Source organism: Stegodyphus dumicola, chromosome X2 (genome assembly GCF_044657685.1).
Source record: "Stegodyphus dumicola isolate Sdum_Otavi_A_Nest chromosome X2, ASM4465768v1".
NCBI lineage: Eukaryota > Metazoa > Arthropoda > Arachnida > Araneae > Eresidae > Stegodyphus > Stegodyphus dumicola.
The window spans coordinates 86,547,730-86,573,282 of record NC_140781.1 but is presented as its reverse complement, the minus strand read 5'-3'; the positions used below and the strand labels follow the sequence as shown (position 1 = coordinate 86,573,282).

At 34.5% G+C, this 25,553-nt stretch overlaps 1 long non-coding RNA gene across 1 annotated transcript in view; it reads right to left on the bottom strand.

The window, feature by feature from the left end:
* The window catches only part of LOC146992807 (uncharacterized), a 31,626-nt gene extending 17,221 nt beyond the window's left edge, over nucleotides 1-14,405 (bottom strand). The window contains exons 1-2 of the long non-coding RNA XR_015039091.1: nucleotides 14,046-14,405; nucleotides 163-265 (exon numbers count right to left, since the gene is read on the bottom strand). This is a non-coding gene — a long non-coding RNA (uncharacterized LOC146992807). The remainder of the gene's footprint in view (nucleotides 1-162; nucleotides 266-14,045) is intronic.
* Nucleotides 14,406-25,553: the final 11,148 nt, after the last annotated feature.

Sequence of the window (25,553 nt, the reverse complement as noted above, 5' to 3'; positions counted from 1 at the left end):
TAAAACCTACGTAATTAATGCATAAATGCTTCCTTAAACACTAAAATATAATGTGAAGCGTTCATGTAAAGTAAATATAAAGCAACATGTGAAAAGGGATGTACAAATTATAACATTCAAGCATTTCTAGTGGAAATAAAGTTGATATAAAACAAGAATTACCAGCCACAGATGTCTTTTTGTTCTGCATTACTTCTCCGTTCTTTTCCTTTCACGATATCATGTTCTGCATTACAAGAGTTCACAAAAATGATGACAAATTACACTAGAAGAGGCCAAAAGGGAACCATTAGATTTTAACTACTTTGATATTAAAGAATAAATATACACAAAGAGAAATATCTAATATTGTTTCTTAATATATAAAACTTCAAAAGTAGCCTTCTTTGTTTTAAACTCCAGCAATGAGCTACATTGTTCCTAAAATCATGACTGCAGTCGATAGAAAAGCAAATGATTTTCCTAATACGACAGAAGTACAGTAAGCGAAAGGGGTTTTTGATGTATGGGTACAACATGAATAATGAAAGAAATTAAGATAGTTGTTACGGATACACAGAATAAAAGGGATAATGATCTTCGAGAAGAGTAAATAATTTCAGCGCTGGTAGAAAGATGGCACCAAAAGAAAATAAGCAGATAATTTTAAATCACGAATAAACAAAATAAACTTTACTATTAGCTTTGAAGCAGGTGTTATATATTAAACTATCTTAATTCACACACAGAATTAGTGACATAACAGATCAAAATAGAGTAAGAATCAAACTCGCAATATATTAACATTACAAAGAGCTATACATATATACTTTTAAAGATTTTTTTTAAAAAAGGGCACAAAAACACCACTCTAAAAACAGATTTCGAAGAACATCCTGGAAACAAAAGTCATATACCATAAAAGAAATATTTCATTCAGAAATTAAACGTAAGAAACTTCTAAAATTTTAAGTTCTTTACTTAGATACTCTCATTCATGGGAGAGGACAGCTCAGTCCAATGTACAAGAAATTATCCTGAAATATTACCAGGTCACTTTAATGGAATTATAGCAATATTTCACTCAGGGAAAGGACATATTGTCTATCTGCCCGGGTTTGAGCCCAGCTTTAATACAGCAAGACAAAACACATCAAATTCTATTGAATGATACAGCATTTTGAAATGTTGGAAAAAATTTAAATGCAATTTCGTGGAAGAGCTATTGCAATTACCTACATACAAAAATTTTGACCAAAAATTCAAGAAAACTAAGATACTCCTTTTTCTTTTGTAGGAATCAAAGTCATATACTAATGTAGGGATGCTCAACTTATTGTACTATAAAACCTAAACATAGGAATGAAATTTTGTCAGCTATGTGAGATGTCCAATACGGAGAAATTCCGTAAATTGTAGAATAGAACATGCATCTGAAAACAGACGAAATTTAAAACATAATTCAAATACTTCACTTTTAGCCTTGAAGGAAGTATTCTATATTAAACCGTGTTAATTCCCATACAGAATTAGTTATATAATAGCTCAAAATATTCTAAGAACCAAACAGGCATTATATAAACATCTATATACATTTATTAGCATTACGACGGTTTATTCTGAAATATTATAAGGTCACTTTCAAAGAAATGATACAAAGTTTCACTCAGGGAAGGGACATTCTGTCTGGATACCCGGGTACCATCCCAGCTTCTGTTACAAAAGTTTCATAGAAGAATTTTAAAAATCCAGAAACAAAACTTATGAAGAAATTATTGAACATACCTGGTTCTATGATTTAGCCATTCTTACAGACATAACAAGTAAATCTTAAACTTGAAGGGTGAAGAGAACTAAACTAAAGTCTTTGAAATAAAGGGTATTATAAATTCATTTTAAATCAAAATTAATTTTGTGATAATATTACGCAAATATAAGGAATATACATTTTTAACATAATGTAATTTACATTATGTCTGTTTTTAGAGTGGTGTTTTTGTGCCCTTTTTTAAAAAAAATCTTTAAAAGTATATATGTATAGCTCTTTGTAATGTTAATATATTGCGAGTTTGATTCTTACTCTATTCTGATCTGTTATGTCACTAATTCTGTGTGTGAATTAAGATAGTTTAATATATAACACCTGCTTCAAAGCTAATAGTAAAGTTTATTTTGTTTATTTGTGATTTAAAATTATCTGCTTATTTTCTTTTGGTGCCATCTTTCTACCAGTGCTGAAATTATTTACTCTTCTCGAAGATCATTATCCCTCTTATTCTGTGTATCCGTAACAACTATCTTAATTTCTTTCATTATTCATGTTGTACCCATACATCAAAAACCCCTTTCGCTTACTGTACTTCTGTCGTATTAGGAAAACCATTTGCTTTTCTATCGACTGCAGTCATGATTTTAGGAACAATGTAGCTCATTGCTGGAGTTTAAAACAAAGAAGGCTACTTTTGAAGTTTTATATATTAAAAAACAATATTAGATATTTCTCTTTGTGTATAATTATTCTTTAATATCAAAGTAGTTAAAATCTAATGGTTCCCTTTTGGCCTCTTCTAGTGTAATTTGTCATCATTTTTGCGAACTCTTGTAATGCAAAACACGATATCGTGAAAGGAAAAGAACGGAGAAATAATGCAGAACAAAAAGACATCTGTGGCTGGTAATTCTTGTTTTATATCAACTTTATTTCCACTAGAAATGCTTGAATGTTAAAATTTGTACATTCCTTTTCACATGTTGCTTTATATTGGAACTTTACATGAACGCTTCACATTATGTTTTAGTGTTTAAGGAAGCATTTATGCATTAATTTCGTAGGTTTTGAATCCATATTGAAGTGTCTGAATTGGTGCTTTTTTTTATATTGTATTGTAATATTCGAAGTGAGGTTGAACTGTTAATCACACTATAATTATCAGAAGTCTAAGATTTGTTAGAGTTCTGTTGCTTCGTAGTGGTTTCAAAAGTACTGCTGTGGTGTAATTTTTTCCCAAGTGGCCTCCTTTCGCATTAAGAGTGGGTGGCTAAACAATTTTCTCTCTGTGTGGCCTGATATTTTCCCTGTCCGACGGGGTCTTCTCTTCCCAACAGGCTTGTGTAATTGCACTGCGTGTGTATAAACCAATTTTGCTTCACTTTTTTCCGAATTTAGAGTCTCTCTATCAAAAGCTATTTCTCTTAAAACCATTGAAAGTTAAGTTTTGAACAAAAAAGAAATGTAAATAAAAATTTAATGTGTACTCGTAATTGTCTTCTGTTAATGGACGCTCAAAATGTGCTTTTTCTTATTTGTTTTAAGCATACTTTATTATATTTTTTCCTTAATCTGAACAATTTTGGGATATTGTGAAGTTTTATGAACCAATTTGCGAAGATCTATTTAAAATTCATTCGATAAATAAAAATTCATTTTGAAATCAAACCAGAGATGTTTTATTTTTATCAAAGTGAAATTCTGCAGATTAACTTTCAACTTTCTTTTGAAAAGCACTCTGAAAGTTTCTTTTGGACTTCTTTCCATTCTCTTGGCAAATACATGACAGAATTATTTTTTGAAAAAGCTGATGTCTTTTGCTTATAAGAATGACTGATGCAACTGTAACCGTGTCGCTTTAAAGAGCACATGTTTCCCGGTAGCTCCTTTAAAGTGTCCGGATTTTCTTTAATTGGGTCAATCTCCGCTAGAAGATCAGACGTGGCTTTTTTGTTATTTAACAATTCCTTCATCTTATCTTCAGTTAAAAGCTCTTCTTCGTAATGAGCACTGTTATTATCAAGGGGTTTTATAAGCACCCAATTCTTCTGTTGTAATTTTTCTGATTCATTGTTTGACTTCTCTATCTTTCATATGTGAAAATTGATCGGCATTTGCTTTTGAGATTTGTAAGATTTTTTGGACTTCATTTTCAGTCAATGGAAATTGTTTAATGTAGCAGATAAATTCTTTCTGGTGTTGATGGATGAATGTTGAACCACATATGAATGAAATTCTAGCAGTGAACTAATTAAATGGAATCCTTTAAGGTACTGCTATACGCGAAGTCACGCTTTACAAGTCTGCGCTCAGCAAGTGCCTGCTGTACTAAAAATGATAGGCTGCGAAACGTGACTTGAAGAATCATATGAGGTAATTAGAATGCAGATTGGGTGTTTAGTCCTGATAAATAGTCTATACAGATGACCGGAAATAATAAAATTTTAGATGGATTTACTATAAAATATTTTACTCCTGGACCATGTATTAGTCCTAAACAGTACTTGTGTGAAAAAAGATTAATGTATATCGATTCCCTGTTTAAGAAAGGAATTTCTCTCTGACAGTATGCGGTCTGTATCAAAGCTGGAATAGCGAGGTGTTGCATCTTCAGGGAAACAAAATCTGTTATTCTGCAATTTTTACTGAAAATGTGTGTTTAAATTTTGTTACTTAGATAACCCTATTTTTAACTCTTTTTATATGAAAATGAAACCAAATACAGACAAAGAAATAAAATTGCATTCCTTCCCTTAGTGCAGTTATGCGCAACTTTAACCTAATGGGAGCCAATTTTGAGTTTATAAAATTTTGGCCAGCTACAATTATCTAGTGCAATTTTAATAATTCAGTTATAAATGCATTACACAAAGTATAAAAAGGTGTGGTATAATATGTTAAAGAAATGGTGTACTCTTTGTATTATTTACAAAAAATTCAGGAAGATGAAAGTTAAATACAGGAAAATGATATTTTAATGTGAAATTTAACATAGCATTTCTTCTGCGATTTTTTTTCCTCTCTGGTACATGCGATCTTATGGCTAAATCCATGCAGTCCTTGGGATGTTGATTTGTTATCCCTTATCTAAACATTGATTTTAACAAGTTCATAATTGAAAATCCTCTTTCACATATTTAAGTAGATCGGAAGCAGGAATTTATCTTTTTAAAAGTTTAACAGTTCATGATTTTTCTGATCTAGGACTATTCAAATGGCTTTTTGTGATACTCTTGATATTAATTAGGATGAAAATCTGTTATTTCCATTTCTAGATCAATAGAATTGTTATTTAACATATTTGCAATCTTTTACCATTTTTCTTAAATACTATTATTATGTAATGGGTTTGAAGTGAATGAAATAGTTGGCCTAATTTTAAATACACTCAAAACATCAAACAATTCGAAACTTATGAAGAAATTATTGAACATACCTGGTTCTATGATTTAGCCATTCTTACAGACATAACAAGTAAATCTTAAACTTGAAGGGTGAAGAGAACTAAACTAAAGTCTTTGAATTAAAGGGTATTATAAATTCATTTTAAATCAAAATTAATTTTGTGAAAATACTACACAAATATAAGGAATATACATTTTTAACATAATGTAATGTACGTTTTCCACTTTCAAAATCTGGAGAACTAAAGCGTGAGATTTAAGAAAACTGAAACAATAATTTGAAAAATGACATCGAGCTTAAATTAGTTTCTAAATTAGATGTTTTGAGTGTATTTAAAATTAGGCCAACTACTGCATTCACTTAACCCATTACATTATACTAGTATATAAGAAAAATGGGAAAAAAATTGCAAATATGTTAAATAACAATTATATTGATCTAGAAATGGAAATAACCGATTTTCATCCTAATTAAGATCAAGAATATCACAAAAAGCCATTTGAATAGTCCTAGATCAGAAAAATCATGAACTGTTAAACTTTTAAAAGATAAATTCCTGCTTTCGACCTAATTAAAAATGTGAAAGAGGACTTTCTACAATGAACTTGTTAAAATCAACGTTTAGATACAGGATAACAAATCAACATCCCAACAACTGCAAGGATTTAGACATAACACTGCAGTACCAGAGGGAAAAAAAACTCACAGAAGAAATGCAGTGTTAAATTTGACATTAAAATATGATTTCCCTGTATTTAACTTTCATCTTGCTGAATTTTTTGTCAATAACACAAAGAGTATACCTTTAATTTAACATATTATAGCACATATTTTTTTACTTTGTGTAATGCATTTATAACTGAAATACTAAAAATGCACTAGTTAATTGTAGCTAGCCAAAATTTTATAAACTCAAAATTGGCTCCCATTAAGTTAAAGTTGCGCATAACTGTATTAAGGGAAGGAATGCAATTTTATTTCTTTGTCTTATTTGGTTTCATTTTGATATGAAAAGAGTTAAAAATAGGGTTATCTAATTTTGTTATCTAGGTAACAAAATTTAAACAGACATTTTCAATAAAAATTGCAGAATAACAGATTTTGTTTCCCTGAAGACGCAACACCTCGCTATTCCAGCTATGATACAGACTGCATACTGTCAGGGAGAAATTACTTCCTTAAACAGGGAATTCATATACATTAATCTGCTTTCACACAAGTACTGTTAATGACTAATCCATGGTCCAAGGGTAAAATATTTTATAGTAAATCGATGTAAATTTTTATTATTTCCGGTCATCTGTACAGAATATTTATCACGACTAAACACCCAATCTGCTTTCTACATACCTCATATGATTCTTCAAGTCACGTTTCGCAGCCTACCATTTTTAATACAGCAGGTACTTGCGAAACGCAGGCTTGTAAAGCCTGATTTCGCGTATAGCACTACCTTAAAGGATTCCATTTAATTTGTCCACTGCTAGAATTTCATTCATACGTGGTTCAACATTCATCCATCAACACCAGAAAGAATTTATCTGCTACATTAAACAATTTCCATTGACTGAAAATGAGGTCCAAAAAATCTTACAAAGCTCAAAAGCAAAGGATGCCGATGAATTTTAACATATGAAAGATACAGAAGTCAAACAATGAATCAGAAAAATTACAAAAGAAGAATTGGGTGCTTATAAAACCCCTTGATAATAACAGCGCTCATTACGAAGAAGAGCTTTTAACTGAAAATAAGATGAAGGAATTGTTAAATTACACAAAAGCAACGTCTGATCTTCTAGTGGAGATTGACCCAATTAAAGAAAATCCGGACACTTTAAAAGAGCTACCGGGAAACATGTGCTCTTTACAGCGACACGGTTACAGTTGCATCAGTTATTTTTATAAGCAAAAGACATCAGCTTTTTCAAAAAATAATTCTGTCATGTATTTGCCAAGAGAACGGAAAGAAGTCCAAAAGAAACTTTCACAGTGCTTTTCAAAAGAAAGTTGAAAGTTAATCTGCAGAATTTCACTTTGATAAAAATAAAACATCTCTGGTTTGATTTCAAAATGAATTTTTATTTATCGAATCAATTTTAAATAGATCTTCGCAAATTGGTTCATAAAACTTCACAATATGCCAAAATTGTTCAGATTAAGGAAAAAATATAATAAATTATGCTTAAAACAAATAAGAATAAGCACATTTTGAGCATCCCTTAACAGAAGACAATTTGGCTCCACTAACTTTCTTTACGAGTACACATTAAGATTTTATCTACATTTCTTTTTTGTTCAAAACTTAACTTTAAATGGTTTTAAGAGAATCAGCTCTTGATAGAGAGACTCTAAATTCGGAAAAAAGTGAAGCAAAATTGGTTTATACACACGCAGTGCAATTACACAGGCGTGTTGGGAAGAGAAGAGCCCGTTGGACAGGGAAAATATTAGGCCACACAGAGAGGAAATTGTTTAGCCACCTAATCTTAATGCGAAAGGAGGCCACTTGGGAAAAAATTACACCACAGCAGTACTTTTGAAACCACTACGAAGCAACAGAACTCTAACAAATCTTAGACTTCTGATAATTATAGTGTGATTAACAGTTCAACCTCACTTCGAATATTACAATACAATATAAAAAAAAGCACCAATTCAGACACTTCAATATGGATTCAAAACCTACGAAATTGATGCATAAATGCGACCTTAAACATTAAAACATAATGTGAAGCGTTCATGTAAAGTAAAGAACTAGTAAAGCTCCAATATAAAGCAACATGTGAAAAGGGATGTACAAATTATAACATTCAAGCATTTCTAGTGGAAATAAAGTTGATATAAAACCAGAATTACCAGCCACAGATGTCTTTTTGCTCTGCATTACTTCTCCGTTCTTTTCCTTTCACAATATCATGTTCTGCATTACAAGAGTTCACAAAAATGATGACAAATTACACTAGAAGAGGCCAAAAGGGAATCATTAGATTTTAACTACTTTGATATTAAAGAATAATTATACACAAAGAGAAATATCTAATATTGTTTCTTAATATATAAAACTTCAAAAGTAGCCTTCTTTGTTTTAAACTCTAGCAATGAGCTACATTGTTCCTAAAATCATGACTGCAGTCGATAGAAAAGCAGATGATTTTCCTAATACGACAGAAATACAGTAAGCGAAAGGGGTTTTTCATGTATGGGTACAACATGAATAATGAAAGAAATTAAGATAGTTGTTACGGATACACAGAATAAAATGGATAATGATCTTCGAGAAGAGTAAATAATTTCAGCGCTGCTAGAAAGATGGCACCAAAAGAAAATAAGCAGATAATTTTAAATCACAAATAAACAAAATAAACTTTACTATTAGCTCTGAAGCAGGTGTTATATATTAAACTATCTTAATTCACACACAGAATTGGTGACATAACAGATCAAAATAACGTAAGAATCAAACTCGAAATATATTAACATTACAAAGAGCTATACATATATACTTTTAAAGATTTCTTTTTTAAAAAAAGGGTACAAAAACACCAATCTAAAAACAGATTTCGAAGACCATCTTGGAAACAAAAGTCATATACCATAAAAGAAATATTTCATTCAGAAGTTTAACGTAAGAAATGTTTCTAATTTTAAGTTCTTTACTTAGGTACTCTCATCCATGAGAGAGGACAGCTTAGTCCGATGTACAAGAAATTATCCTGAAATGTTACCAAATCACTTTAATGAAATTATAGCAATATTTCACTCAGGGAAAGGACATACTGTCTAGCGGCCCGGGTTCGTGCCCAGCTTTAATACAGCAAGACAAAACACATCAAATTCCATTGAATGATACAGCATTTTGAAATGTTGCAAAAAATTTAAATGCAATTTCGTGGAAGAGCTATTGCAATTACCTACAGACTAAAATTTTGACCAAAAATTCAAGAAAACTAAGATACTCCTTTTTCTTTTGAAGGAATCAAAGTCATATACTAATGTAGGGATGCTCAACTTATTGAGCTATAAAACCTAAACATAGGAATAAAATTTTGTCAGCTATGTGAGATGTCCAATACCGAGAAATTCCGTAAATTGTAGAAGAGAACCTGCGTCTGAAAACAGACGAAAGGTAAAACATAATTCAAATACTTTACTTTTAGACTTGAAGCAGGTATTCTATGTTAAAATGTGTTAATTCACATACAGAATTAGTAATATAATAGCTCAAAATATTCTAAGAACCAGACAGGCATTATATAAACATCTATATACATTTCTTAGCGTTACGACGCTTTCTTCTGAAATATTATAAGGTCACTTTTCAAAGAAATCATACAAAGTTTCACTCAGGGAAGGGACACTGTCTGGATACCCGGGTACCATCCCAGCTTCTGTTCCAAAAGTTTCATAGAAGAATTTTAAAAATCCAGGAACAAAACTTATGAAGAAATTTTTGAACATACCTGGTTCTATGATTTAGCCATTCTTACAGACATAACAAGTAAATCTTAAACTTGAAGGGTGAAGAGATCTAAACTAAAGTCGTTGAATTTAAGTGTATTATAAATTCATTTTAAATCAAAATTAATTTTGTGAAAATATTACACAAATATAAGGAATATACATTTTTAACATAATGTAATGTACGTTTTGCCACTTTCAAAATCTGGAGAACTAAAGTGTGAGATATAAGAAAACTGAAACAATCATTTGAAAAATGACATCGAGCTTAAATTAGTTTCTAAATTAGATGTTTTGAGTATATTTAAAATTAGGCCAACTACTTCATTCACTTCAAACCAATAACATAATACTAGTATTTAAGAAAAATGGTAAAAGATTGCAAATATGTTAAATAACAATTATATTGATCTAGAAATGGAAATAACCGATTTTCATCCTAATTAAGATCAAGAATATCACAAAAAGACATTTGGATAGTCCTAGCAAAGAAAAATCATGAACTCTTAAACTTTTAAAAGATAAATTCCTGCTTTCGACCTACTTAAAAATGTGAAAAAGGATTTTCTACGATGAACTTGTTAAAATCAATGTTTAGACACAGGATAACAAATCAACATCCCAACGACTGCAAGGATTTAGCCATTGCATCACATGTACCAGAGGGAAAAAAACTCGCAGAAGAAATGCAGTATTAAATTTCACATTAAAATATGATTTCCCTGTATTTAACTTTCATCTTGCTGAATTTTTTGTAAATAATACAAAGAGTATACCTTTTCTTTAACATATTATAAAACACATTTTTATACTTTGTCTAATGCATTTATAACTGAAATACTAAACATGCACTAGATAATTGTAGCTAGCCAAAATTTTATAATCTCAAAATTGGCTCCCATTAATTTAAAGTTGCGCATAACTGTGCTAAGGTAAGGAATGCAATTTTATTTCTTTGTCTGTATTTGGTTTCATTTTCATATAAAAAGAGTTAAAAATAGGGTTATCTATGTAACAAAATTTAAACACACATTTTTAGTAAAAACTGCAGAATGACAATTTCTGTTTCCCTGAAGACACAACACCTCGCTATTCCAGCTATGATACAGACTGCATACTGTGAGAGAGAAATTCCTTTCTTAAACAGGGAATCCATATACTTTAATCTGTTTTGACACAAGTACTGTTTATGACTAATCCATGGTCCAGGAGTAAAATACTTTATACTAAATCCATCTAAATTTTTATTATTTCCAGTCATCTGTATAGACTTTTTATTTATCACGAGTAAAGTCCTAATCTGCATTCCTCATACCTCATACGATTCTTCAAGTTACGTTTCGTAGCCTATCATTTTTAACACAGCAGGTACTTGCTGAGCGCAGACTTGTAAAGCCTGATTTCGCGTATAGCAGTACTTTAAAGGATTCTATGGTTAAGCTTCGGATTATGGTATGTTGGCGATTTTTTGTCAAAAATTTAGCGATCAACCCTGCTACAGCAACCTGCTGGTTCTTTTTTGGAAGCCATTTTGTTTTCCCCGGAGTAAAGGCTTTTTTTTTTTTTTTCTTTTACTTAACATTTTTTTTTAACAATTTGCTATCCAAATTACGCTTATTCTAGTACTCTTATGGAACAAAAGTGCTTAATCATGACGAAGATTAGGTGCGAAATTGGGAGAAAGTGCAGAATCGCCCACTTCTTGCCGTGTTTTTAAGAATTGCACATACACGGTATCAGCCATGTACACGTCGACCTATTTTCACTTGAATAAACATCCCAGAATTGCACAAAAATGGCATTGCGCACACTCTTGACTTTATCCATGTACACTGCTGAAGTCCTAGTTAGTAACCTTTATTGCCTTACCAAAATGTCGCCAAACTACCTGTTACCATATTCCAAAGATTAGCCGATTATATTTAATTTGTCCACTGCTAGAATTTCATTCATACGTGGTTCAACATTCATCCATCAACACCGGAAAGAATTTATCCGCTACTTTAAAGAATTTCCTTTGACTGAAAACGAAGTCCAAAAACTCTTAGAAATCTCAAAAGCAAAGGATGCCGAAGAATTTTCACATATGGAAGATGGAGAAGTCAAACAATGAATCAGAAAAATTACAAAAGAAGAAATGGGTGCTTATAAAACCTTTCGATAATAAAAGCGCTCATTACGAAGAAGAGCTTTTAACTGAAGATAAGATGAAGGAATTGTTAACACTGCAATGGAGGGGCCGGCGTACAGAATATGCCAATGCCATCTTTTGGGCTGTAATTTTTAGACAACACCTTCCTGAGCTTCCTCACTTCCTCTACCCTCCTAGAAACATTCCATGAGTGCAATGCACCTGGTATTTCTGGTCAGTCTGGTTTTCGCATTCCTTCTGAAAGCAGTTATTGTGAACATGTCGAGTAGGCGAACGCAATACGCCGCTCCTCCAAGTATGTACAAAAAGAATATTGTACCTCCTGAAGATTATTTGCGCGTTTTAGAAGAAGTCTCAGTTGATGAAGACTCCAACAATTTGGATAACACATCTGATGTCAATGAATCGGAAGTCATCGAACATTCTGATCATGAAAGTGACTCAGCAATTGAGGGAAATGTTTCTAAACATCCTCATTTTCCTTCCTCAAATGATGTTTCCCCAACAAGTGACGATTTTAGTGATATTGAAAATGACATGAGTGATTTAAAATATGAGGACCTTTTTTGTAAAAACAATTTACAAAATGAAGAAAGTTGGAGGAAAATTTCTGAAAGAGGAAAAGGAAACTTATAAGTGGAATAAAGTTCTCCTCAAGGGCAAATTCGCCAGAACGCCTCGAAAAAATTTGATGAAAAAAATAAGTCCGAGTGCCAAAACTTGTGATGATATAAATAATGAGCTTTCTGCTTTTCAGAAAATCATAAATACAAATATGATTGATACTATCGTACAATATACAAATATTTATCTCAAATGTAACAGGACTGCAGATGATCTCCAAAACATCTCAAAGAGAAGCATGTATGATACTAATAGAGCAGAAACGTTAGCCTTTTTAGGAATTTTATTCTTATTAGGGTGCAAAAAAATGTCAAAATTTGGTGGAAGCATGGGCAAAAGACAGTACAGGAATTGAAATTTTGCAAGGAGTCATGGGTCTCAAGCGATTCAGAAACCTGTGTGCTGCTATTAGATTCGATGATAAAGGCACAAGGTATGTGCGAAGAAAAACTGATAAGCTTGCTGCACTAAGAGAAATTTTTTAATCTTTCAATCAGAACTGTCAAAACTTTTATACACCAGGTGACGAACTCGCAATCGACGAGAAGTTGGAACCCTTTCGCGGGAGGTGTTCTTTTATTCAATTCATCCTCAACAAGCCCGCAAAGTATGGTCTGAAAATTTTTGCAGTTGTTGACTCACGAACGTTTTATACATTGAAGCTTGAAATTTACTGTGGCAATCAACCCCCAGGACCTTACGAGGCTTCTAATTCAAGTATTGATATTGTCAAAAGGCTAATTAGTGCGTACGAAGGTACGAAGGTTTTTAGAATCTAGAAACGAAACTAATGAAGAAATTATTGGTCATACCTGGTTGTATGGTTTAGCCATTGTTACATACATAATAACCAAAACAAATAAACAATCTTAAACATCAGTAGGGCAGGTAATCTATTACTGAATTTAAAAAAAAATTGTAAATGCAATTTAAATAAAAATTAATTTCATAGAAAATATCACATAATTTCCACAAATGAGAGGAATGCTAAGTTTTAACTATGAAGGAATGCCATTTTTTCCAATTTAGAAATTTGGAGAACTGTATCAAGAAATTCGGCAATTAGATTTTTGAGTGTCCTGAAATTAAGGCAAATGCTTCATTTATTTCAAATCCATTTGATAATGCTAATATTTTCAAAATATGGCAACAGATTGCAAAGGGGTGTTAAAAGTTCTTCTGATCTAGAAATAGAAATAATTAATTTTCAGTCTGACATACAATTAGAAACTAACATATCACAAATTGTGTTTCTGCTACTTGATCAGAAAAAATATCCACTGTTAAAAGAAACTTTTGAATAGACAAAACTTCTCCTCTTTATAAATTCAACATTCTGAAACTGGTTTTTCAACAATGAACTTATTAAAATCAAAGTTCAGATACAGCATAATAAGCTGGATAACAAAGAAGATAAGCCTTTTCATTTTTTTTAATGATTCAAAATTATAGATTAATTTAAGGATACGCAACCCATAGTTTTGGAGACATAAAAGGCACGTATGCAATAAATTTATATCTTTCACTTGCTGAAATTAACAAATGCAATGTAAGTATTGACAAAATGATAGAGGAAAGGGTTAACAGATATTTACAATATTTTCCACAGTTAACATCAGTAAAATAAACGACCACCTAAACCAAAGAACGTCTACCTACATTTCTGATTCCTTGGTTGGTTCTACGGCTGCTAAAGTTTCTACGTGTAGTTTGGCATGTCCTATGAGGCAGCTGGCTGTAAATAAAAAAAATATTGCGGTACTTAGAATAAATATAAGTAAAACGAAAATGCGGGCTTTAGCTCAAAAATAGTTATTTAAACGAAATAAACGATCGGTTGCTAGTTCTGGTTCTTCTTGGTGAAGCTTGGCACCTTGTTATCCCTTTGGCACCTTGTTATCCTACGCATGCGCAACAAACATTTTTTTTAGTTCAAAGGGGCTTTGTCCCTGAAGCATATAAGTAAAATGCAAGATCAGTAAAATACGGATATTTTAGAAACCTTGAGTAAAATGTACACTGCTAGGACAACGGCTTGAATTTGGCCAATGACAATCCAGATAAGCCTCACCTTTAACTCCGCCCACATGAGTGATGTCACATTTCTGACGTTTATTTATATTCTGCTGGCGTTACGAAGTGCGTTTCAATGAAAAACATTTTTAATCTGCAATGTAAATTTGCTCTAGTGATGCTATTTTTAAAATTTTTCTTTTAAGACTAGAAGACTTTCCTTACTAGAAGGAATATAAATTTATGTCTCAAACTTTACAAAATTTCTTTCTATATGCGTGTATATATATATATATAATTTAAAGTAAAGTAGAAAGAACAAACGATAAAAGACCAATGAGGTCAAAAATGTTGCTCTATATACAGTCAAAAGTCGTTAATCCGGACTCGTCGGGACTTCGGCGATTCCGGATTATCGATTTTTCCGGATTATAGATCATCAGTTTAAATCTGGTAAGATGGCATGCCGAAATTACAAAATTAAAAATATGAAACCGTAATTTATGAAATAAAGAACAATTATGATCTAAAGGGTATCAAAATTTACAAAAAAAAAAAAAAAAAAAGCTTAATATTTATTTGTTTACTTTATTAAACATTTCTTTCAATGTAAGTTGTTTAAGTTGCTTCGTTTTTTTATGTGATAATACATTCTCTTTAATTCTATAAACAGACATAATTTCTTGTTCAGTTATAAAGTTCCGCTGTTCAAGTCCTATAACTGCTGTGTCGAGAATACCAACTAATTTGTTAATCGAAATTTTTTCGTTTTCAATAACCTCTGTGTCACTTTCTTCACTATCGGAAGCGAATTATAATGACGAGGAACTTGATTTAAATCATATCAGAGTACATCGAGATGAAATACTACATTTAATAAGGAATTATGAGCCAAATAAAATAAAAACATCTGCGCTGAAGATAAGGAAAGTGCTGACAGATGAACTTCCAATTCATTGCGTGCCGCGGCGTTCGCCCCCCCCCCGCCGCAGAGCAGCGTAAAATTGATAAACAGATTTCGGATTTCGAAACATACTTTCGCTTTGTAGATCCTTTACATATTAGTAAATATATATCGGAAATTCTATTTGACATAATCGAAAGTTCAAGCTTACTTTTATAAAATTGCTCTAACAGTCTGCAAAAAATAATAAGCCGGATCCAATTCGAAGATTAAGGAACAACGCAATCTGCAACATTAACTGAATTAGATAATTTTAGCTTAACTTATACCTGCCGTTATACATTAAACGCGCATGCCTAAACTATTATGGGCATGCGCACACGCATATTCGCAACCGTAGAGGTCTTACGCGCACGCGTAGACGCCCATGCGCATGCGTCAACGCGACGCATGCGCAGACAGTTTGTAGCTTTGAGGTCCGGATTATGGGTGTCCGAATTAACGACTTTTGACTGTATATATGTATATAATCATAGGCAAATTATATGTGTCAATATATGTGTGTGTGTGTGTGTGTGTGTGTGTGTATGCGTGTATTCATTTTTCATGATGTCAAATTTCTAGCGAATAATCTAGAAAGCTTTTTTTTTTTCTTAATTTTTCACATCTTCACATTCAGTTTTTTTAAATAATTAAGATGAATGTATTCATATTTAATATTTCTGCACAACTTGGTTTATCACTTTAAATGCATTTATTTAATTTTGGATAAGATGGGATGTGAATTCCAGCAGAATATGATTTTTAATAGTAGAACAATTTCGCTAAAGAAGCTTTTGTTTGTTTTTATTTTTTAATTCTTTAAAAGAAAATTACTTAATAATATTAGAAATAATTAATCTATTACTCCTTACACATTACTCCTTAAATATTACTCTCTATTACTCCTTAAATATGTTAATGGAAAATTTTCGTTCAATGGCTTTATAAATTCATTTTATGCAGCATTTTAATTTAATAAGATCTAGTATTGATAAATGAATTTCCATTCGTTTCCTTATACATTTAGTTTAGAATTCAGTTTTCATTGCATGTAATTAATCTCCTTCATGGCCCTCTACGCACAGCCCTAAAGCGGCTGACTGGAACGCTGATAGTTCGATTTGATTTTGATTCCAGTTGGATAGGCTGATAGGCTGGCTGCATGAGCACTTACCTGGTTTCACACATGTGTAAACATGCATACGAGTTTTTTGGGGGGGGATTAGAAAATCCTCCACAAAGACATCCCTCCGACATAGACCTTGCATGCTTTCCACAATCAAATAAACCAAGCCAAAGCAAACCAACTGTCCAAGCAAAACAGCTCCTCAATAGAAATTCTTCATATCTGTCAAGCAGATGACATTCACTAATGTAAGAAATTGTCATCATACACACTAAATCAAACTCGGAAGTTATTATTAATTATACTTACAGAAACAAAGTACTACTTAATACCAGATTTTGTTGATTAATTTGCATTTTTAGAAATGGTTGAATAAATTTCTTACCTTTGTGGAGAACTCTTTATTATTATTATTTGTTTGCTTCCCCGAGAGAGGGCGCTACCAGCTTTCTCCCCCTTCCTCTCTGGAGGAAAATTCGAACTGGTTACTCGGTTCCTGGCTGCCGTCGGTGAAGCACGCACTCACCTCTCGTTCCCTCCGTGATGTTATCGTAGCTGTAATATGACTTTCTTGATTTTTACTCATGCGGACTTGCGAACTGAAAAATGCTCATCTTGTAACTACATGCAATGTGATTGTGTATAAGAGAATATATGTTAAAATATATATCATCCTAGAATTAAATATAAATGTTAATATTACCGAGTCAGATTTTGTTAACATTCAACGTTCAATCAAAAATGGCATCCATCAACAACAGCCATAAATGGTGACTCGTCAAGTTAGTGAACACGTGCCTCCTGTAACCTGCTTGCATCCTCAAGTTCTGTGATTATAATGTGCTATGAAATGAAAATTATTTCTGTTCATGCAAACTACTAGCGTAATCCATCATTATTTTCGTGTCATCAGCAATATAGTGTGAAAAACGGTTGTGCCTGCTTAACAACGTGCTTGTGAATTATCATGTGTCTCATGCAAATTGTCAAAGTGCTTTGAAGTGATCTCCATATAAATCGTACAACGTGGTTACATATCATAAAATAAGTTTTTTCGGAATATTTTTTTCTATAAGTGAATTGTGTTGTGCTGAATCTGCTGCTGACTGAGCAAATATTTCTCGTATAATTCGGAGGTAAGCCACGCAAATTCTTAGTATTACTTATGCTTATATTCGGATAGCTTACCTGCAAAAGTGTTTCTCTCAAGTTAATGTTTACATTAACTTTATTTATTTTGCACAAGTGTCGTATGTGAACTTATTAGTGACTGATTATTGTGTATTTATTTGTGTCATATTGGCAATATATATTTGTTTTTATGAATCATGGCTCCACCACAACCCATCGTAGACGATCTTAATATTTCACGTGTTTCCGTCAAACCTCCCCCATTTTGGAAAGTCAACCCTACTTTGTGGTTTGCACAACTAGAGGCCCAGTTTGATATCGCCAAAATCACTGTTGACTCAACGAAATGATATCTGCAATCGAATCTGATATTCTCAATAGCGTTTGTGATATCGTTTTACACCCACCTGTGACTGGCAAATATGATACACTAAAAACACGCTTAATTGAATTGCATTCTGAAAGTTAGGAGTCGAAGATACGTACACTTCTTCAAGGGCTAGAACTTTGCGATCAACGCCCATCACAATTACTTTGCCGTAAGCGAAACCTCGCTGGAGAGACCGTGTAAGGATCTTAAGTTTTACTAACGTTTATTTTATTTTAAATCTTTACTATTACTTCTTATTTTCTACTTCCGGCCAGAATTAAAAGCTTTAACTTATTTATGCAAATTTGTCTGGCGAACGCCAAGTACTTAAGTTGTGGCTTTTTGCCAAGCAAGAGAGAGGAAGGAGTTAGTAGAAGCAGGCCGCTTGCCTTAGCAGTTTTTACTCGGCTGCTGGTTGCCTTCCAGGCCAGAGGTTTAACCTCTTAATAATTTTAAACGTATTGTAGTGTTAACAGTTCTCTGTACTACATACGGCTTCCTGTTAATATACGGCCAATCTTCCACGTAGGCCCTTGTTTATTATTCCAAAGTTAAGTTAGAGTTTAGTTAATATTTTTATATTCTTACGTTCAGACCACAAGTGGTTGGTCTCTGTATTCCGAAGTACGGAAATTATTGTAAAGAGTGAAAAATAAAGGGTTTCGTATACCCTTCCTGTGTATCTTGTCTACTTCCCACATTTATTGAACATAGCTTTAGTAAGCTCCCTGTTCCGAGTCAGGTCTTTGCATGTTCCCAAACCAAGTAAGGCGGAACATTGAACCTGATAGTGGCGCCCGACGAAGAAGAATAACCAAGGCCGAGTTTCAAGAAGAACCTGTGCTGCCTGCAGAAGCGGCTCAAAATCCAGAAATGCCAGCTGCCGCCCTGGAAGGATTTGGTTACATCGTCCAGACCATGCGCGCAGCGATGAAACCAGAAGCAACATTTAATGGAAACTCACCGGTAACCAGTTTTTTGGAAAAACTAGATAACCACTTCATGATGTATCCCGTGCACGAGTTCCAGAAAGTTACCTTAGCTACCAGCGCTTTGAGGGGCCAAGCGCTTAATTTGTTCAAATGTATAGGCAGAAGTCTCTTGGGTCAAGCAGGAAGTCCCACATATACTTACGAAAATTTCAAGACTGCCCTAGTAAAAGCCTTCGCTGTCGTAAGGGATCGTGCGAAATTAGAAGCGGAACTTTTCAGCATATACCAGAAACCAATTGAAAATCTCTCAAGCTTTATTTTAAGAAAAATTCACGTCTTCAAACTGTTATATGGAAACCGTCCGGATCCTGAGATAATTCAAGTGATTTTGCCGAGGTTACTTCCCCAAGTACAAGACTTTATTGAATTAAGGAATCCGACTACACTGGAAAAGTTATTTGAGCTAGAAATCCAGTTTGAAAGTCGAAGAACGGCGGACATTGAAAGAAGACGCCAGTATGAAAAACGAAACCAATTTGGTGAGCCAAGACCACCGCAAAGTCAAGCACACGGCTACGGAAGCAAAGCGAATCAGTGGGCAAGGAAACCCGAGCATTCAAAAACAGCCGGCGAACGTCGACAGTTCAATAGCAATCCAGGAAAAAAGTCTCAAGGCCAGTGGAAAAAGAAGGAAAGCATAGAAAGAAAAAAAGATTTAAACTAAAACGGATTTCTGCTGACGGGAGGGTGCGGAAATCCGAAGGCCAAGAAAACCCCTCTTCCTTCAAGTTAAATACAGTAATGGTGAAAAATTTTACTCTTCCGAAGATTGAAGTGTTGGTGAATAACATCCCAGCCACCGCACTCCTGGATACAGGCGCGCAGTGTTCCTGTGTGGCAGAAGATTTTTTTAGGAAGTATTTTCGGAAATACCGCATATATAATTCAGATAATACGACAGTGTTAGCTGCGCAAGGAGAAAGATGTAAGTGCATAGGTAAATTACCGCTATACGTTCGTATCAAGGACGAACAAGTAAAAATTATGTTTTTTATAGTAAAAAATCGGCAAGCACATATCATCTTAGGAATAGATTTTCTTTCAGAGGCAGAAGCAACGCTGGATTTTAATGAAGCGTCCCTTAAGCTGACGATAAAACCAGTTCGAGAAGAAAAGGCGGAACCGCCAATGTTAAACCTTAACCACCTGCCTAAGGAAGAGCAACAAAGAATCCGACAAGTGGTAAGTGAATTTGCTTCGTTATTTAGTGATATTCCAGGATTTATTCAAGTTACTAACCATAGTATCGACACCGGAGATTCAATGCCAGTTCGCCACAAAGCATACCGGTATGATAAGAATAAAGAAAAAATTATAGAATGGCACATTAGCGATATGCTACGTAAAAAGATCATAACGCCCATCTCAAGTAGTTATGCTATCCCGGTGGTTTTATGTAAGAAAAACAATGACTATCCATTAACACATCCAAAAAGGTGGCGTTTCGCGATTGACTATCGTAAATTAAACTGCATAACTAAATATCCGGTATATCCGTTACCTATTATTGAAGAAATTCTAAGGAACATAACGTCGACCAAATATATGACGACTTTAGACTTAACGACTGGTTATTTTCAAATAGGGATTAGGCCTGAGGACGTGCCTAAGACTGCTTTTATAACCAAGTCTGCCACTTATGCATTCCTGCGTATGCCGTTTGGCCTTTCAGGGGCACCGGCAACATTTCAGCGATGTATGGACATTGTGTTAAGGCCTGTTCTTGGAAAGTCCACATTTATCTATTTAGACGATATCATTATTACTAGTGATAATCTGGACAACATGTACAGGATTTAAGACAGGTGTTTTCTTTATTAAATGAGGCCGGTCTAAAAGTTAATGTCGAAAAGTGCAAATTTGCAGCCCCTGAATTAAAATATTTAGGTTACAAAATATCTCAGAAAGGAATCGAGACAGACGAATCAAAAATAATCGCTGTGCAAAAGTATCCGCCACCAAATACGGCGAAGAAGCTCTCTTCTTTTCTAGGACTTTGTTCATATTATAGGTCCTTTATAAAAGATTTTGCAGCTATTGCTGAACCATTGTTAAAATTAAAAAGGAAAAAGGCAAGATTCTCGTGGACGGCCGAAGCCAATAGTGCTTTCGAAAAATTAAAGCAAGCATTAACGCAAGCCCCTGTGTTGAAACTTCCTGAAAAGGATGAGAATTTAGAAATTTCAGCGAATGCTTGGGATTATGCGGTAGGAGCGGTTCTTTCGCAAAATCAGCAGCCCATGGCATTTTTTAGTAGAACTTTAAATCAAACACAAAGAAATTATTCCGCGACTGAGAGAGAGGCACTTGCAGTTCTGTTAGCAGTGCAAAAGTTCCGAGTCTATTTTGGAAGGGCGCCAATAACAGTGTATTCTGATCATGCGGCGGTAACTAGATTGTACTCAGGGAAAAACTTATCCCCAAGGTTAATAAGATGGGCACTCAAGTTACAAGAGTATAATCTGGTAATTAAGCACACCCCCGGAAAGGAAAATATCGTAGCAGGTGCCCTATCAAGAATTAAAATAGATGAACAAGGTAATACCGTAAAGGTGGCAATGCTCACAGCATGTACAATAAATTCCCGAGAAACTGTAATAACCGAACTGGGTAAGGATCCTGAGTTTTTGAAGCATTTATAAGTATTTAAAGGATCCTGAAAATTTTAGCCACCAAGATATTGTGGCGATAAGAAATAGGGCGGCCCATTACGAACTAATAGATGGTCTATTATTTTATACAAAAATACGAATTCCAACAACGAATTTCGACCTGTTATCCCAGCTAATCTTAGATTAAATATACTGCAGGAGTTACACGACTCCCCTTTAGCTTCTCATGCTGGTATTCGAAAAACCATCCAAAGCGTACGCGAAGCAGTTTATTTTCCTGAGCTGCAAAAGTTAACAAGGGCGTATGTACAGTCTTGCCCAACATGTCAAGCAGTTAATTATATTAATTTCCGCCCGGACGGGTTTCTAAATAGTATTAAATCCGAATTTCCAAATGAAATAATTGGCATCGATTTATTGGGCCCTTTCCCAAAAAGTCAGTTAAATAAATGTCGGTATCTCCTTGTTATGGTTGATCATTTTAGTAAGTGGACCGAAATTGTTCCCTTAAAACGAGCCTCCGTGAAATTAGTTACTGATTCTATTTTAAATAAATATATTTTAAAATACGGGGCGCCCCTAAAAGTTATATCGGATAATGGTCCTCAATTTGTAAGTAATATATTTGAAGACATGTGCCAAAAACTGGGCATACGTCATTTAAAAATGGTCCCGTATCGGCCGCTATCAAATATAGCGGAACGGGTCAATAGAAATATAGTGAAAATTATCCGTAGTTATGTTAAAAATTTTCATAAAAGCTGGGATAACTATGTCAATGAATTTGCTTTCGCCCTTAGGACCGCAAAACATGATACAACGGGCAAAACTCCTGCTGAGTTGTTTTTAGGCAGAAAGATTAAAACGCCGTTAGATAAATTATTTTATGTTCAACAAAGAGCCCCAGAATTTAAAATGGGTGATATAGAAAAATTAATTAAAGAAGCAAAAAAGAACACTGAAGTAGCACAAAGAAAACAGAAGCTCTATTATGATTTGATGATTTGAAACGACGGGGAGTAACTTATAAAGTAGGAGATGAAGTATTAAAAATTAAGCATTCACTTTCTTCAGCACCAGAAGATAAAACCGCCAAATTTTTTCCACGATTTGAAGGACCATATGTCATAGAAAAAATAGCTCAGGCTGTAGTGGTGTTAAAAGCCAGGAATGGTGAAACATGCTCCGCAAACATTGACCAAATAAAACCATACTATGACCGTAATAAAATGCAAATATTTACAGATCTTTTGCAGGATCCGGCACGGCAGGCACTGCAGGCACAAGCTCCAGAGGTGGAACAACGACAAGCACAAGGTCAAGCCATTAGGAGGCAGGAGCAATTGAAAAGAAAGTTTCCCCGTTGGAAAATTGAAGGTAACAAGAAAAAGAAGTCGTTCCACCGACCTCAAAAGAGAGCGCACGACCACCCCCAGAATGAAGAAGGGAGAAGTACGACGAATGCAAAGAGAGCCAGGAGAAATAACGGCAACTATAACCCGGCTCTCAAACGGAAGATCTACTCATCGGACAGGACTGTACGCAGCAAATGTCGCCGAATTTCGGAAGGACCACCAGCGGCGGAGGAAAAGATACAAGGAAAATTTGAACGGCCAGCAACGAGGTCCAAGCAGAAACGAGAGAGAAGTGTCCCGGTTCCGCCAAGACCAGCGGCCATCAAACGGCCAGGACCACAGGCAGAGGCGAAAAAGAAGGTATTCAAGGGTGACCGAACTGGAGGGAAAAGAAAGCTTCTAGAGGAAGACACTGAAGGGTGAGCCCGCACAAGAAGGAGGATAAATCAAACACGAATCGTTGCTACCTTCCAGGACTGGGCAGAGAAAAGAATGTCCGAATATCACAAAGATAAGTAAAATTTTATGTTACTTTGCAAACTTAAGTTAATCTTTCATTCTTACTGCAAGTGGCAGATTTCAAGAAGTTTTACCTCATGTGAGGTCTACCTTTATCGCCAAAAAGGCGAGAAATCAGTTGTTACCTATTTTGGTATTATGTTTTTCAATTACTCGCGAGTAAAACTAAAGTTGATGTATAATAGGAATGTGTAAATACTTGAATATTGTAAAAGTTATTGTATAAATTTTATTTAAAAGATTCTGGCAAGAAAGAAGTTTTGGTCTGAAAGACTTTTGAAATGTAGTGTTTCAATGTAGAAGAATTGGCACTTGCTTGGAAAAGAATAGAAGTTAACAATGTACTACTAATGTATGTTTTAAATTGCGTAAAATTAACGGCATGTTAATATGTTCTTATATACAATGTGAACTGTTATTTTAAATGTTAAGAAATACTGTGATATGGTAAAAGTGAAAGTAATGCCAAAAATTTTAAACTTATTAGTATTGTGAATATGTGTTAAAGGTTGAATGAATGTAGTTAGGCTCTCTGACGCTACACTTCAGAGTTAGCCACTTTCAGAATAGTACCTCAGGGTTTAGAGATGAAGATAGGGTGTGTTACGAGGTCTTGTTATGTTGAATTTTAACACGTTAGTGTTTTGATTGTAGGCGGCAGTGTTGAACACGTATACATAAACACATTCCTGTTTGGTGTTTTCTTTTACAACACATGTCAGAGAGCACGGGGAGAGATAATTAAAATAAAGTCATGAATGAAATAAGAATGTTAAGAGAAATATAAATATTCATATGACTTGCAACTCTCTCCTATCACTCTCCTAATCCAAAGCTGAGTGTTATAGTCGACGCTTCTGACATTTCCATCGGAGCTGTCTTAAACGTTCGACATTCTAATGACTACCAGCCGCTAGGATTTTTCTCACGTAAGCTGTTCCCTACAGAACAAAAATACAGCACGTATGACAGAGAATTATTAGCTATTTACGCAGCTATTAAGAATTTCAGACATAATCTTCAAGGTCAACACTTTACTATATTTACTGATCACCGACCTCTAACTTATGCATTCACATCAAAATCAAATTCTGCTTCCCCGAGACAAATTCGGCATTTAAATTATATAGCTCAATTCAGCACTGATATTCAGCATATATCAGGTTCCAGCAATGTCGTCGCGGATACTCTCTCACGTATTCAGGGCATCGATGCCAATGCACCACTGGATTTCACGCTTATTGCTCACTCGCAAGCCACTGATGAGGAGCTAAAACGTCTGAGTGAAGACCCAAACTGCTCGCTGAAATTCCAGTCATTACAACTTACTCGGGACCTCCAACTATTGTGCGATACCTCCAACAACAGACTGCGACCTTATGTACCACTTGAGTTCAGGAAAAAAGTTTTTGACTGTTTTCACAACCTATCGCACCCAGGTATCCGGGCTTCCAAAAAGCTCATACAAGAAAGATTCGTTTGGCCATCCATGCTAAAGGACATTGACAACTGGACTCGTTCCTGCATCATGTGCCAACGTTCAAAAGTTAACCGGCACACACATAGCCCTTTGGAAAAAATTGCGATGCCATCCGAACGATTCGACCAAGTTCATATAGACATCGTCGGTCCTCTGCCACCATCTGACGGTTATCGATATCTACTCACCTGCACTGACAGATTTACTCGTTGGCCTGAAGCTTTTCCCATTCAGGACATCTCTGCTGACTCTGTGGCTCGACAATTCATCACCGGTTGGATTGCACGATTTGGTGTACCATCAGTTGTGACTACTGATCAAGGTCGACAATTCCAGTCACACCTTTTCGCTTCTCTGACATCTATGCTTGGAATACGCCGAATTCGCACTTCACCATACCATCCTTCCGCCAACGGCTTAGTGGAACACTTACATCGCGACCTGAAAGCAGCCCTGAAGTGCCGTAATGACACCCGTTAGACTACTTCACTTCCTCTTGTGCTTCTTGGTTTGCGTTCTTCTTTCAAGCAAGACCTCGCAGGTACATCCGCTGAACTTGTCTACGGCACACCCCTTCGATTACCATCTGAGTTCTTTCAGCCATCCTCTGCTCCAATCGATCC